The 15,325-nt window shown below is 33.7% G+C and overlaps 1 long non-coding RNA gene across 1 annotated transcript in view; it reads right to left on the bottom strand.

The window, feature by feature from the left end:
* Positions 1 to 5,546, bottom strand: part of LOC103101247 (uncharacterized) — a 28,359-nt gene extending 22,813 nt beyond the window's left edge. The window contains exons 1-3 of the long non-coding RNA XR_467728.2: positions 5,483 to 5,546; positions 3,031 to 3,109; positions 594 to 652 (exon numbers count right to left, since the gene is read on the bottom strand). This is a non-coding gene — a long non-coding RNA (uncharacterized LOC103101247). The remainder of the gene's footprint in view (positions 1 to 593; positions 653 to 3,030; positions 3,110 to 5,482) is intronic.
* Between the last annotated feature and the right edge of the window lie 9,779 nt (positions 5,547 to 15,325).

Genomic DNA, 15,325 nt, shown 5'->3' with positions numbered 1-15,325 from the left:
ACTGGAAGTTATGGTCAAAGATAGGAATTTCAAAGTTCAAGATTGTAGAACACTCATGAGTGATAATGAGGTCAAAGGTATGATCATCTCTGTATATGGCTGAATCAACCTGAGAGTATAGGTCATAGGAATTTGAGGAGGTAGATTAATTAGGAGGATAGTTTTGAAAGTTCTATTTTTCTCAAAAGTTACTTGTATCTTTTTTAAACGAAGGGACACCTTCAAGTTTGGAATGTAGCTTCAGTCCCAGGGCCAATACCATTGTAGTTAGTCCTTTGAAGACTTCTTTTCAGAAAAAAATAACAATGCTTCAACCACCAGAAAAACCATCCTCTTAGAGTTTTGCAGTACATAGCTATCAGCATACTTGATGACTGAGATATTGGACTCAAATGTTCTCCTCCTGCCTAGAATTATTTTTTCAATATCAGTTCAACTGAAATCAACTTTTGTATTAATCAAATAATTTTCTTACTAATTTAAAAATCCTATTGTTTTATGGCAAAGATACAACAAATTCTTATGAAATTGCCCTTAGTAGGAGCCATTTAGAACAAATTGTTTGGCAAAAAGAAATAGAAATGAAATCTTACCCCTGGTGATTCAAAACAAAATGAAGAATTATTTTCTAAGTTGATAATGGACTATTTCCCTGCAACAAAGAACGAACAAAGTTTAAGTGAGGTCTTGATCTTTGCAGAAAATAAATATAAAAAATAATGACATCTCTGGAAACCATTTTGGATTTTTAAACTTGCTTTGAAAAGGTCAAGTTTATAAAACATTTGCATATGCTGTTACTATTTAGAGAGCATGAAAAAATAAACTTAGTGACTGGAGGAAAGTTTTGCTTCTTTAAGGAAGGAAGAGGAAAGAAGACTTGGCAATCCTACAGGTAGAAGCACTAAAACCATCTTTTTCTTTCTATAGGAGTTCACAAAATTAGAACTTTAATACTTTAACAAGATATGCATATGATAAACATGGAATATCAACAATGTATCTGTTTCCATTTTTAAAGCAACCACACCTAATTTAATTGGGGAAAACTTTAAATGAAAATTTTATCACATTATGTTGATTTTCAATGTTAGATGAGTTAATATTGGAACACGAAACTGATCTAGCACCATATTCTTTCTGTTATATTTTCTATTTTGTGAATTCTTTCCATCTTGAATTCTAACTTCAGATAGATATGATCAGAAAATTTTCTGGATGTACTTGGGTTGGATAATTATTTTTCTGAAGGAAATAACACATCAAAAGGGACAGAGTCAAAACTATACTAAGCACAATGGAGATTTTAAAATATTCATCAGTTTCTTTTGAGTTTATTATATTTTTTATTCCCAGTTACATATAGAAACAATTTTTAACATTTATTTTCAGACACTCTGATATCTGAATTCTCTCCTTCCTTCCCTCTCATCCCTCCTTCCTGAGTTGACAAGTAATCTGATGTTGGTTATACATGTGCCATCACGTAATACATATCAAATATTCATCATGTGAAAAAATATATTGAACATACACGAATAAACATGATTGAAATAAAATGGAAAATTTTTGCTTTGTTCTGCATTCAAATTCTGCTTCTTTTATGGCAGTGGACAGTATTTTTCATCATGGATCCCTTGGTGTTGCTTTGGATCTTTGGGATATTATTGGTTCAAAATTATGCACAGTTTTATGGCCTTTGTGCATGGCTTAATAGTGCTTTTCAGAATGGCTACATCAGTTCCCAACTCTACCAACAGTGCTTTAGTATCCTCAATTTCCCACATCCCTTTTAACAATGATAATTTTTTAAAATCACATATGGCTGTCTGTTGGTGTGATGGTACCTCAGGTTGTTTTTTAAAAATTTATATTTCTTCAATCAGTAGTGACTTGGAACAGTTTTTTCATTTAACTAAAGATAGTTTTAATTTTTTCATCTGGGAACTACCCATTCATATCCTATGACATTTTTCAATTGAGGAATGATTTTTATTTTTATGTTTTACTCAGTTCTCCCCCTTTTTTCGAGAAATGAAACCTTTTTCAGAGATATTTCATCAAAGTAAATTGAACTGAGATTGGTAGAGTTGAAGAAAAGGTGTTCTGCTAGGGTTTACTGGTCTGGTATGAAAAATGAAACCATGAGTAGTGGATACAATGGAGAGTTTGCAGACCTCAGAATATCCTTGAGAATTTAACAAATAAACTGTACTGGCACCAGAGCATTACCACAGACAAAACTTGAAAATTCCATATCTGTTTGGTAATCTAATTTCTCTACAGCTTGTAGTTTCGTTGGCAAACAGGAGAATCTGGAAACCATGTCAGATGAAGACACTTTAAGGGAACCAGGATTTGTAACTGAGAGCAAAAAATTATTAAGGTGGCACAGAATACCCAACTTTGAGTATTTTAACAATGATTGCCTAAAAGAAGAAGTAGACTTATTTTGTGTTGCATCAGTAGTAATACTAGGATATATGAGTCTTAGTTATGAAGAGATTATTTCCTTGGAAATAATTTTCTAACAATGAGAAATCTCCAGAAATGGAATCACCTGCCTCAAAGTGCAGTATGTTTTCTATCACAGGAAACATTCAGGTGAAGGTTGGATAACCATCTGTCAGCATGTCATAAGGAGGATTCCTGAATTGGTAGGTAATAAAGGTAAATCTCCTTTCAACTCTAAGATTCTATGACTTTTACACACTTTTCAATATGTAATCCAAGATATTCCTTCATGATGCTGCTTACAGTAAATTTCCTAACCAATCTTCTCCCAATTCTTCCCACCCCATCAAAACAAAGCTATAGACATGGAAACAAGTTATTTTCAAAAAATAAAAATGTGTCTTTAAACACTATGTGCTTCACTGATTTTTCTAAACAACAAGACACTATACATATTATGTCAGGGAGAGCTTGTCTTTCTATTTTCTGATATCCACACAAAATTAAGACTATATATATGATCTAGAGAATAGTTAGTTCTATTAAAACCCTCAATCTCTCTGTATTCAGACATACCTTTGCTTCTTGATTCATTATGTGCCATTATAGGGAAATAGCGTCAGAAATGTACTATGAGGGAAATAGTGGTTAGAAGCTGTTAGGAAATAAAAAAAAATTCATCTTCAAATGTTTTATTTTATAAAACATGAGTAAAAATGACAGGAATGAAAGCAAATAAAAATAAATCCCTTAGAAGACATATAGAAAATAAAATAACAATAGACACTAACAAAAATGGTTACAAACATACAGTGCAAAGAAGTGATAATTTTAATCTCCCTAAACACAGTTTATGTTTTATATTAGAAGTTTAGTGATTGATTGGACTATGGTAAGTAACTGGTAAGTAAATTTATCTACTATTACCTTTATAAAGGCAAAGGTATTTTAAAATAAAGCCTCTTCTGTCTTACAGGGGCACAAAGATGAGAAAGTCAAGTAAGTAAGCAGCAATACCCATGTGCCCTTCTAGCAGTGTAGACTGGATGAAGTTCCTCAAAATGTAAAATTTGCATTAGCCACTAAGCATCAGGTTGAGCCCAAGTGCATTTAGTTTTGTGTTCACTTATTCTTGCACACATACAGACACATTCCTTTTAGCACATACATCCTCTAGTTTATGTTCCCTGTTTTCCCAAATGTACTGATGTAAAAAGACTAGCCACAGTTTTCTCCTTTTCTATTTAGTGCCTGGCCAGGTTCTATCTATGTTCTTTTAATCTAGCATTGACAATATGATATTTATAAGCTTTATTTCATAATTTTATCAAAATGGCTCCACCCATATCATTAAAATTTTTATTTCTCAACTTTATTTGACACAAAGGAATAGACATTCATTCACATTGTATGTTACAGTGCATTTGTTAAATATAATTTTTAAAAGGACAATATTAAAGAATAACTCCATCATTTTGGTAAATATCTGAAACTCCAACTTCCCAGGAATAGCAGCTTTTCTTATTTAGATTTGAGTTCTCAACTTTTCTTTCATTAAAGGAAATAGAAATCAAAGCAGATAGAAAGCTGGTGATGATATAAGAGGCACCAAATTTGACAAAAACTGCTGGGAAAACTGGAAAGCAGGATGGTAGAGATTAGGTCCAGACCAACATCTCATACCATACAAAAGGATAAAATCAAAATGATTACTTGATCTAGAAATTAAAAGTGACACCATAAACAAATAATGGGGACATGGAAAAGTTTACCTTTATGACTTATGGATAAGGGAAGAATTTATGATCACATAAGATATGCGAAATGTTACAAAAATGAATTAATTCTGATTACATTAAAGTTTTTGTACAAACAGAACCAATGACATCAAGCTTAGAAGGGAAACAAAATATTGGTGAAAATTTTTATAGCAAATGTCTCTGACAAGTCTCATTTCTCAAATATAAAGAGAACTTAGCCAACTTTATAAGAATACAAAGCATTCCCCTATTGAGAAATGGTCAAAGGATCTGAAATGGCAGTTTTCAGAGGAATAAACTAAAACTATCCATAGTCACATAAAAATGTTCCAAATCAGTATTGATTAGAAAAATGTAAACTAAAACAATTCCAACACACCACCTCATACCTACCAGAATGGCTAATGTTACCAAAAAAGAGGAAATAATAAATATTGTAAGGGACATGGGAAAATTAGGACACTAATACACTGTTTGTAGAATTGTGAACTGATACAACTATTCTGGAGAGGAATGTGGAACAAACTTAAAGGGTCACAAAACTATGTATACCCTTGACCTAGTAATACCACTGCTGGGTCTATATCCCAAAGAGATCAGAGAAAACAGAAAAAGGACCTATCTATACCAAAATATTATTAGCAGCTTTTTTTTTTGTAGTATCAAAGAATTAGAAACTGCGGGTTGTCCTTCACTTGGAGAATAGATGAGCAGGTTGTGGTATATGGTTGTATTGCACCATAAGGAATCATGTACAGGATGAGTTCAGAAAAACCTTGAAAGAGTTATATGAACTAATGAAAAGTAAAGTGAGAAGACTCATGAAAACACTATATATAGTAATAGAAATATATCATGATCAGCTGTGAAGCATTAAATCATTATTAGTAAAGCAAATCTCCAAGATATGATAAAAAAGGTATGATAAAAATCCTATCCACCATCAAAGAAGGAACTGTTGGAATCTGAGTACAGACCAAAGCATGCCATCTTCCACTATATTTCTGTCATGAGATTTCTATTGTATGTGATATGTTTCTTTTATCATGAAATGAACAACATGGAAATATGTATTACATGAAAGTACAGGTATAACCTATATCAGACTATTCACCACCCCAGGAAACAGCATGTGGGAGAGTGTAGAGAGTAAGGAAATATGAATTTTAAAATGTCAAAAAACAGTTGTCAAAGATTATTTATACATGTAACTGAAAAAATAAAAGAAAATTGGGAAAAATAAAAAAGAGGCCCTAAAGTTAACTTACATTTATTACCATTTCCTCTGATAAATTCTGTAAAGCAGTAATTGTTTCCTGTCCAATTTCCAGGACAACACTGGAATTTGATTATTAGTGAAAATTCTCTTTGCTCTCTCTTACATCATTATGAGTTCTTTATGAAGCTCTGGTTATAATTTTCCTGGTTTTGTTAATGTCCTTTGCATCTGTTCATATATTTTCACATTGTTCTCTTTATTCATCAGATTATTTCTAATAGTAAAATAATATCCTGTAACATTTATGTGCAAATTATTTGACTGTTCCCTAACTTATGATTTATTTTGTTTCTAGATCTTTACTACTACAAAGAGTGCTGATAACTATGTATACATATATACATATACAGTATATATTTACATAAACATTACACACATATATATATATTGGAATTTCCTTTTTATTATTCATCCCCTTGTGGGTGTATTCCTAGAAATATGTGCTGTGGGGTGGATCAGCCTCCCACAGGGGATGAGGTCTTGGAGGTGGGACAGCGTCAGCAGAATGATGGATGGGACACAGCTTTTGCATTCAACCCACAGCACAGGTTTCAAAGGATAAACTGCTCTGCCTTGGCTGAGGCCTGGCTTTATTTTATACCCTCATGATCACACATCTCCTTGGCACACAGTTTCATTCTCAATATATATGTTTCCATAGTACTTAACAACATACACATAGCCTAAGGAGATAGTCAACAAAACATTGTTGCTATAGATGAATGACATAGGGTGATCTAGAGGTTAGTTCTCCTTGACCTAAGGAGAATCATTGTTACTTTTGGTCAGCTTTCACAATTAATTACAATTACTTAGAAGATGGATGACAAAACATTCATAACTAGGTCCAAGGTTAGAAGGTAATTTGAGACATACCAGATTTGGGGTTTTCCTCAATTTATAAGTTCCATTTTTCTTGTGTTACTTTAAAACACCTGGAAATGTTGCCTGGTTTCTGTCTGCAGTGGAGTGTGTCTTGAAGGTGATTGATGTTCTTGGCTTGCCTGGCTTGTAATGGGAGTGAATGTAACTCTGTGGAGAGGGAAAGGAGGGGGGTAATGGGTAGTGATCTTTAGGTTTTAATTCTGTGAATGTAATCTTAGGGTAATAATCTGGGGAGATTAAGGTAGGATATATGTGTGTTAACCCTATAAATCTTTGCTCTAATATTATTTCTCCTGTATTGGGGAGGGAACAATGATCATAACAATTCCATTAGATAGAGAAGTCACAACAGAGGTGGGTTCCATGGGTGCCTTATTTTTTCAGAAAGTTGATTTGCAACTCTGGAACTCATTTGTGATGATGTCAGACAGTGTGGGCTTGATGGCTTCCCACAAATATGGTATCTGGGTCAAAGGGGAGGGTAAATTTAGTTATTTTCTTAGAAAAATTCCATGTTGCTTTCCAAAATGAATTTATCAATTCACAATTCTACCAATATGGTATTAGTGTGTTCATCTTTCCATGGACACACTCAAATGTTTACCTACCTCAAATATTTCATCTTTACTAAATTTATAGGTATGAGATAAAACTTCAGAGTTGTTTTGACTTGAGTTTTTCTTATTAGTGATTTGAATCATTCTTAATTATAATTATTAGTAACTTTCCAATTATTTTGAGAATAACTTATTCATTTCCCTTGACTGCTTCTATATTAGGGATTTTTGCTAGAAATATTTTTCTGAGTCAGTTGCCTTCTTTCTTATTCTAGTTGCATTGATTTTATTTACATTAAAGCTTTTTAATTTCATATAATGGAAAATATGTATTCATGTATGTTATCTGTTGCAACTTTATATCTCTTGCTTAGTTAAGAATTCACCTAATCTTCACTGTTAAAGAATCTAGCATCACAATTTATAAGATGGCATATTTAAATTAAAAATCTCTTGAATTTATTGTTCTGTATAGTATAAAATATTAGTCAAAACCTAATTTGTCATTTCCCCCCATTTCTCAATTTTTCCAATTTTCTTAAAAAAAAACTATTGTCAAATAAGGATTTCTTTACTAAGGAATTTTAGAATATAAATTTATCAAAAGTCAGGTTATTGAGTTGGATTATTTTGGATTCTTCTTTGTCTAATTTGTTCCTTTGGTCTACTTTGTAGTTAGCAACAAATAGGTTTAATGTGTTTTTATCATATTGTTTGAGATCTTGAAGTCCTATTTTTCCACGATTACTGCTCCCCTTCACCTTATTCTCATTGTTTTTGTTCTTCCAAATGAATTATGTTTTTAATTTTATCTTACTTTGTAAGATATTATCTTGATATTTCCATTGGTATAGTGGTAAATTTATAATTTAACTTTCTTAATATTACCATTTTGTTATTTTTACTGATGAATAGTCAAGTCTTTATGTTAAATACACTACTACAGATTCATGGCATGAATAACTTTACCCAATCTTCTTTGTAATAGAAGATTCAAGCAATTTAATCCTAGATATTAGCATTTCTACTTTTTATGTCAATAAATCTATGAAAGTTGTTTCAAAACATGTATCATGCTTCAATAAGTTTTGCTTATGTCACAACTTTCTCATTTTACCTTTCTTGACTGGTCATGCCCACACTGATCTTCCCATTTTCAGAATTTCTAGAGTATTTGCTGTCTGGATCACTTATCATGGCAGCTAGTCATATGCTCCCTTTACATTGTTATTTACCAGTTGTCTATGTGTACATATGTCGTCAATAAGAAACAATATACATTTACTAAAAACTTACCATTTGCAGTGATTCCTGCCTTCAAGAAATCTACAAACTGAGTAAGGATTAATTGTGTATTATTTATTTGTGTAAAATTAGAATGTTATAGGTTTATGTAATTAATGAGCAGTAATATGCTTTAAGAAAGAAGAAAACCACTATGAGAAACTGAGACAATTTGGGGGGCTTGGGGGTATCTGGTAATGTATCACTGAGAATGTTTTGAGCATGAGATTAATGTGATCAATCCTGTGCTTTAGGAAGACACTTCAGGTTGACTGGCCAGTTGAGAAACTATTATAATATTCCAGGCAAAAGAAAATGAGAATCTAATCAAAGAGAGTAGTAATCTACATGAATTTTTCCTCCTTTGTTTTTGAAGTGGACCAATGATATGACTAGGTGATGTCTTGACTTGTGTGTGAATTGGATTTGTGTGAGGCAGAGTTACCTAAAGTCACTCTCTTCTGGAGTCACAAAAGTACAGTGGCAAGAGAAAATTCTTATAATGCCTGCGGATTCAGTGGATGCCCTTGAGGTTTTTTATGTCTGGTCAAGCTCAAAGTGCTTCACAGTGCCTGTTTTAGCCAATGTAATGGCATCATGGGAGGACTAGTACCTCTAGTGCGAAGGCTTGCCAAGCCCTTTTCCAGGCTGCTCATCCACCTTTGCTATCCATCCACCTTTTACTTAACACTCATCTGTGACTTCAAGAAGCTGTAGCATTCACAATGGTCATAACCTGGTAAAACCATCTTTGCAGATGGTCTAATCCAGGTGAGGGGGGTAACTGACAGTCCTCACATATTGGAGAGTTAGGGGGATGTCTCCCTCAAACATGTGAAAACTTCGTCTGGTGGAATATAATTGAATAGGAGGTAATGAATGAAAGAACACCGTGGATATGGAGCATTTTTAGTCAATACTTAGAACCTAATTATATATGGTATTTGGAGTGAGACAGGCAAAAATCAAAGATGATTCAAGTTTTGAGTTGGAATGATTTTGACAATAGGAATGCCATCAAAAGAAAAAAAGAGAGAGAGAAAATGATTTTTAAGAAAAAGGCAAGGAATTTACTTGTGAACATGTTGAATTTGAGATTCCAATGAGATGTCCTGATGAAGATGACTAACAGGCAGATGTTAATTCAAGACTCGAGCCCAGGAGTGAGGTTGAGACTAGAGCTATAGAGATGAGAGTCTTGCAATTAGGAATTGAAAACCATAGAGTAGATGAGATGGCCAAAGGAGAAAATATAGAAGAAGCAATGAAAACATCTGGTAGGAGGACAAAAGGGGAAAAATGAAGATCCAGGGGGAATTTGTTAACAATAGTTTAAGGGTTGAAAAGGTATAATAGGGGGCAGCTGGGTAGCTCAGTGGATTGAGAGCCAGGTCCAAACATGGGAGGTCCTGGGTTCAAATCTGGGCTCAGACACTTCCTAGCCATGTGGCCCTGGGCAAGTCACTTGACCCCCATTGCCTAGCCCTTACCACTCTTCTCTCTTAGAACCAATACACAGTATTTATTCTAAGATGGAAGGAGAGGGTTTTTTAAAAATATATAATAGAAAAGACCAATAGATGGTCCAAATGAGAATTACACTGGCATTGCTCTTTTTAGCTATTGCTTTAGACTGCACATGGGTAGAGTTTCTTGTATCTTTGTTTTCTTCTATCCAGAAAATTGGAAGTACAATAGATTAGAGAACACATGAAGAGATCTTAATGAGGGAGAAGAATGGAGACATTTTGTTTTCTATCTTTTCCTTTGTGCTACCTTGTCTTTGTGACAGGATTTAACTCCTGAGGAAAGGAAGAAATAAACAAGTATGACTTGTAGAAAGAATCAGATAAGGAGGATCAGCTTAATTTGCCAGGTATGAATCTAGGGGCTATAGAAAGAGGAACTAGTGGCATAAAAAAGAAATTTAAAAAAAGTTCTCATCAAATTCATTGCTCTTTCTACTGTTCCTTGCTTCATCAATGAATATGAGCCCTAGAGAATGGTAATTCCTAAGTTATAGGAACATAAAATTTTAGATGTGGAAGGGCTCTTTAAAATTATTTAGCCCAATCACTCTGATATTGTTCTCTTTGTTGAATTAAGAGTTGATTTAGTTTCACTCAATTATTCCCATTACTTCATAAGGACAAAGAACTCCCTCTTAAACCTCTTTTTTCCACTTATTTCATAGAACTGAACAATGATGAAGATTGGAATTATGTTGGTGCTTAGATGTAGGGATCAGTTTAGTATTTATTAGTCTTTTTCCAGGGAACTTGTTTAAGATATGTCAGTCATCCTTTAAAAGGCACATTTTAAGTTCAGAATTTTCTAGGAAAAGAAAGTCATGTAGCTGTCATACCTGGAGGACAATCTCCATTAAAGGAGAGAGTTAATATTGTAATTGTCAGATATATCTGAGTTGGCCCTGAGATAGAATTCACTGAATTAACTGATGTTACATTTATTTTGAGGTTTTAAAAAATCCCTTTTTTAGTACTGGAAAACAAATCTATCATTTTGCCAAAACTGTTTTGTATATGGATCTTTTCATGAACCACTGAAGAGTATAGTTTGCTTTTTCTTGTTTTTATGAAAAAACTCAGTTGTTCTATAATCAAGTAGAGGAAGGCAACTGCCACAGGACTATATTTTCCACTTGTTATCTGTTAACTTATTTTGGTCACAACCCTGGAAGAAAGAATCCTTGATTCTCTGGAGATGGAAAAATCTTCTTTTCAGATTCTTATTGCCATTGCCATTTACTCAATTGGTTTGTTTATTCTAGCTCAAAAAAGGCTAGAAGAGAAGGATTCTTAAGCCCAATTTTGCCTCCTTGCCCCAGGGAAGATGTGAGAAAGAAAAACTGAAGAGATATCATAGTTTTGTTATGCATTTGGTGCTGAGCATCAGTCTTAGTATAAAGCATAAAATGGAGACTAGTAGAACACAGATGTAAGATTGGGAAGTAGAATAGTAACCTTTTTATGTGTTGTTTGATTATTTTGCTTGAAGTCCAATATCAGAATTTCCAGAACATAATTATAAATTAAAAACCAATTACACATTAATTTTACTTAATAAACATTTATGTAATTATTTCCCGTATAGGGAATTCCATGAGAATTCTCACTTCCAATGTAGATAGAGTTGTTCCAAAACTCAAGAGTGTTAGTGTGGGCTGCCGAGGGACACAGCAGTTTAGTGAATTGTCCATGGTGATATAGCCAGTATATTTCATAGGCATAATGTGAACCAAAGTCTTCCTTATTTCAGAGGTTGCTCATCTAACCTATTTGTCATACTGCTATATATACACAAATTCTAAAGAATTGGAAATTACTTTCTCTTTGTATTCCCACAGATTTACTTGTCATTCTTTTTAACTATTATAGTTCAGTGTAGTCATTTTATAGCCATGATGAACTCTTTGTGACCTATTTGGTGCTTTCGTGGCACTGACACCAGAGTGGTTTGCCAGTTCCCTTTTCAGCACTAGTAAAGGAACCTAGGCAAAAAGGTTTAAGTGACTTGCCCAGGAGGGACATAGCTATTAAGTGTCTGAGGCCACATTTGAACTCAGAAAGCTGTCTTCCTGATTCTAGATGTGGCACTCTTTCTATTGTGTTACTTAGTTGCCCAAATAATTATAGTAGCTAGCATTTATATAGAATTATAGAGGTCTGCAAAATGTTTTCCATATGAAATCCCATTTGATGCTTTATATTTTTGCTTCATATATACACACATCATTTGTACATATGAAATATATATATATATATATACAAATAAAACAAATTTATATATAAATGTATATGTAAACTCACATACAACACATATAATGATTACAACAATTATAGATTATTTGCCATTTTGATGCACCACTTGGGGGTCCCTCTGTTCAAATTTACTGTGCCTTGATTTCCTAGGAATCTCTTCTCATCAGCCAAAATCAACTTGGTTTCTTTTATATAGATAAAACTAAGGTATTTTGACATATTCCTTAGGGACTAGCAATTTAAAACCCAGAGAGGTCACAATAAGTTGCTTCTTTTAATTCTCTCAGAGAAAGGTACAGGTGTGCATACACACACACACACACACACACAGAGTTTGTTGAACACCTTGTAATTACATTCAGAGCTAGGAGGGTTGGTCAAAGATCAACTCACACAAGAAAGGATGCAATGTACTTAATCAGAATGTGAATCAAATTGCAAGCAGTTAAATGAACAGCAAGGCTTCTCACAGTCCATTTCCAGAAGCAACCAACTTCCCACACAGGTCTATTTCTATTGGAAGAACACTAACCTCAGCTACTAATTTGACATTTGGGGCTTTTCTTAACAATTCCCCTGCACATCAGGAGGAACAGCACATGTCAAGCTACACACAGCAAGATGTCCATAACAGAATCATTGGGTATACAGTACTTAGTTTTATGGCAAAGAAATGTAAGTTAAGGTGGCGTAGAGTAGGGTGTTGGGATCTGGGAGGTATAGTAGAGAGCCACAGTTGTTTCTTTTTATAGCAACTGGGCAAACTGATGTCCCAGCCAGAGCCCAGCCCCTATTTCTTGACCTTTAGCCTCTGTGGCTCTGCCACCCAGATTTGCCTACATCTTTCCAAATATTATTTAAAAAATTGGCACACCGAAAGGCACTGATTCCTGCAGCCCTCTGGGATATACATTCCCAAAGAGAAAGTGGTAAGAAATGCCTGGTCCCTTACATTGAATTAAATACACTTACTTAAACCCTTCAGCCATGAGTGGGAGATGGAGAGAAGCTGTAGCCTAGGAGAGTAGATGTGTAGCAAGCATCCCAGCAGCTGTGTAGTGTGAGTCATGTGTATAAGCAAAGAGAAGTCAAAGCTAAAGATTTATTTGGGAGCATAAATAAAAAAAATGGGGTGGCTTAAAGTGAGATAATGTTGAAAGAAATAGTCAAAAATCAGATAGAACAGATGATGGAAGAATCCGTATGAAAAGCCAAAGGTTGGCAATGAAAACTGTGGCATTTGGTCATGATATAGATAGATTTTTCAATGGTAAGAAGCCTCCATCCACAATGTGCTTTAAACTAAAAACATTTTTTCACAATGTGCTTTTAAAAAAATCATTTTAATTTTTTCATAATATGCTTTTAAAGGGGTATATTGTCCATACTGACCTTTGTGGAGATACTTTGTGAGGAGATACTACTCTGAGATGTGGAAACTGGAATACATGCTGAATACATGCATCTACTGAAAAATTTTCTTTAATTATATAAACTAGGCATTTAAAATGTGTCATTTGCTGAATATAGATATATATAAATAAATATATATGTTGGTAAAGAGAGAAACATGGAACATGGGGTGAATGGTTATTAGTCTTTCATGTAAATATTCTGCAATATATACTTGCTTCAAAACTATGTAATTACAGGAATAGTTATATATAAATCTAAAACTAATATATGCTTCATAGATGTAGTCCTATGATTGCTGATTATTATTCTTTTCAAGAGAGAAATTGGCCAGATTAGAAAATTAAAAATACAACTAGGTTCCAAAGAGTGTGACCATTGAATCCCCATGTAGTCTTAACATTATTTGAAATTGTATTACATATTTCCATTGGGCTAGAAACAATTACTATATTTTACATAATCATAACTTTGAAGAGTGTGAATTCAAATACATTCCTTCTGGGGATTCATGAATTTTATGAATCAGGATTTAGCTATATTAAAAATTCCTTTTGACTTTTCTTTGTCTAGAAGGAGATGCCAGGGATCCAGAGATATGATGATGGGCTTGGCTTTATCATGCCTTTATTGAATATATTTTTCTAAACTTGTGGAGATCAGAGTTCTGTGGATATTTGAATCTATCTAGTGATGATAGGCTTCCCTATAAGTATGAGAAATAAAGTAGGTATAGGGAGAGCAAAGAACGACGGCAGCTGATTTGTGGCTGCTACTGTGTCAGAGGAGGTGCTGTACTACCTTGTTTGAGTTGTAGTTTTTCAGTCTGAAAATGGGAGATATTTTGGATAGGTGCTTATCTTAATTTTCAAGTTCCTGCCCTGATGATATAGAGCACATTCTTTCCACCTCTTCATTAATGGCCTATATCAATCAATCATCAATGACTGTAAAAGTTCATTACTTAGTGGCTACTTTTTTATCAGCAGAGAACCTTTTCAAACCTAGCTAGTCTGGTCTTCAAAAAATGGTCTATCAAGAGGTCTGACCTTAAAACCTTTCCAGTTTGTTAGGATTTACCAGAGATTATATTTTATTGACATAATTTTTAATCATCAAAGAGGGTCTTCAGTAGAGTGAGAGGTTTCTTTTGTAACTATGATTTTATTTTTTCTAAATCTAATATTAGACCTTTTGTTCCCTTTTGTGAAACAGGAGTGAATATGAACTGAACAAGGAGAGAGAAACTTAGAGGAAAGTATAAGGAAAGATTCTACCCATCTTTTACTGCTTGATCCCAAACTCTATAATTTTTCTTTTTGGCTACAACTTTATATTTTTCAACTTCTATTCTTCCTATATCAGCTCTGTTGTAATCTAGTTCTGTGATCCTTTCTTTTGCTCCTAGACTTTGACTTTGGTTATGTTTTCATTTCTTTATGTCCACCATCTTTGGATCTTTTACTTTCTTGTCTTTCTGTAGTTCTTGTCCATATATTCTCCAACTCTAGAAGTCTACCATCTGAATAATCTATTCTTAATTCTGCTTACTAAAGTTCTTTTAAAGTATATAACCTCAATTGAACCCTTCCTATGCCATACCAATCATTGGAAGTCTTCAAGCAAAGGCTGGATGACCATTTTTTGGGGATGTGGTTGAAGAAGTTCTTGTCAGATATTCAATAAATATTTATTAAGCACCTACTAGGAGTCAGGTATTTTGCTAAGTTCTGGGGATACAAAAAAAGAAGCAAAACTCACCACTATCAGTCACAGTTTAAAGGGGTGGTGGTGGCAAGCAAACACATATGTATAAGCTAGCTATATGGAGGATAAATAAAAAAATTATTGAGAGAGAAGGATCTAGAATTAAGAGGGATTGGAATAGACTTCCTACAGGAGAAGAGATTT

Source organism: Monodelphis domestica, chromosome 4 (genome assembly GCF_027887165.1).
Source record: "Monodelphis domestica isolate mMonDom1 chromosome 4, mMonDom1.pri, whole genome shotgun sequence".
Taxonomy (NCBI): domain Eukaryota; kingdom Metazoa; phylum Chordata; class Mammalia; order Didelphimorphia; family Didelphidae; genus Monodelphis; species Monodelphis domestica.
The sequence above is the reverse complement of the archived record's forward strand: the minus strand, read 5'-3'. Positions and strand labels throughout refer to the sequence as shown.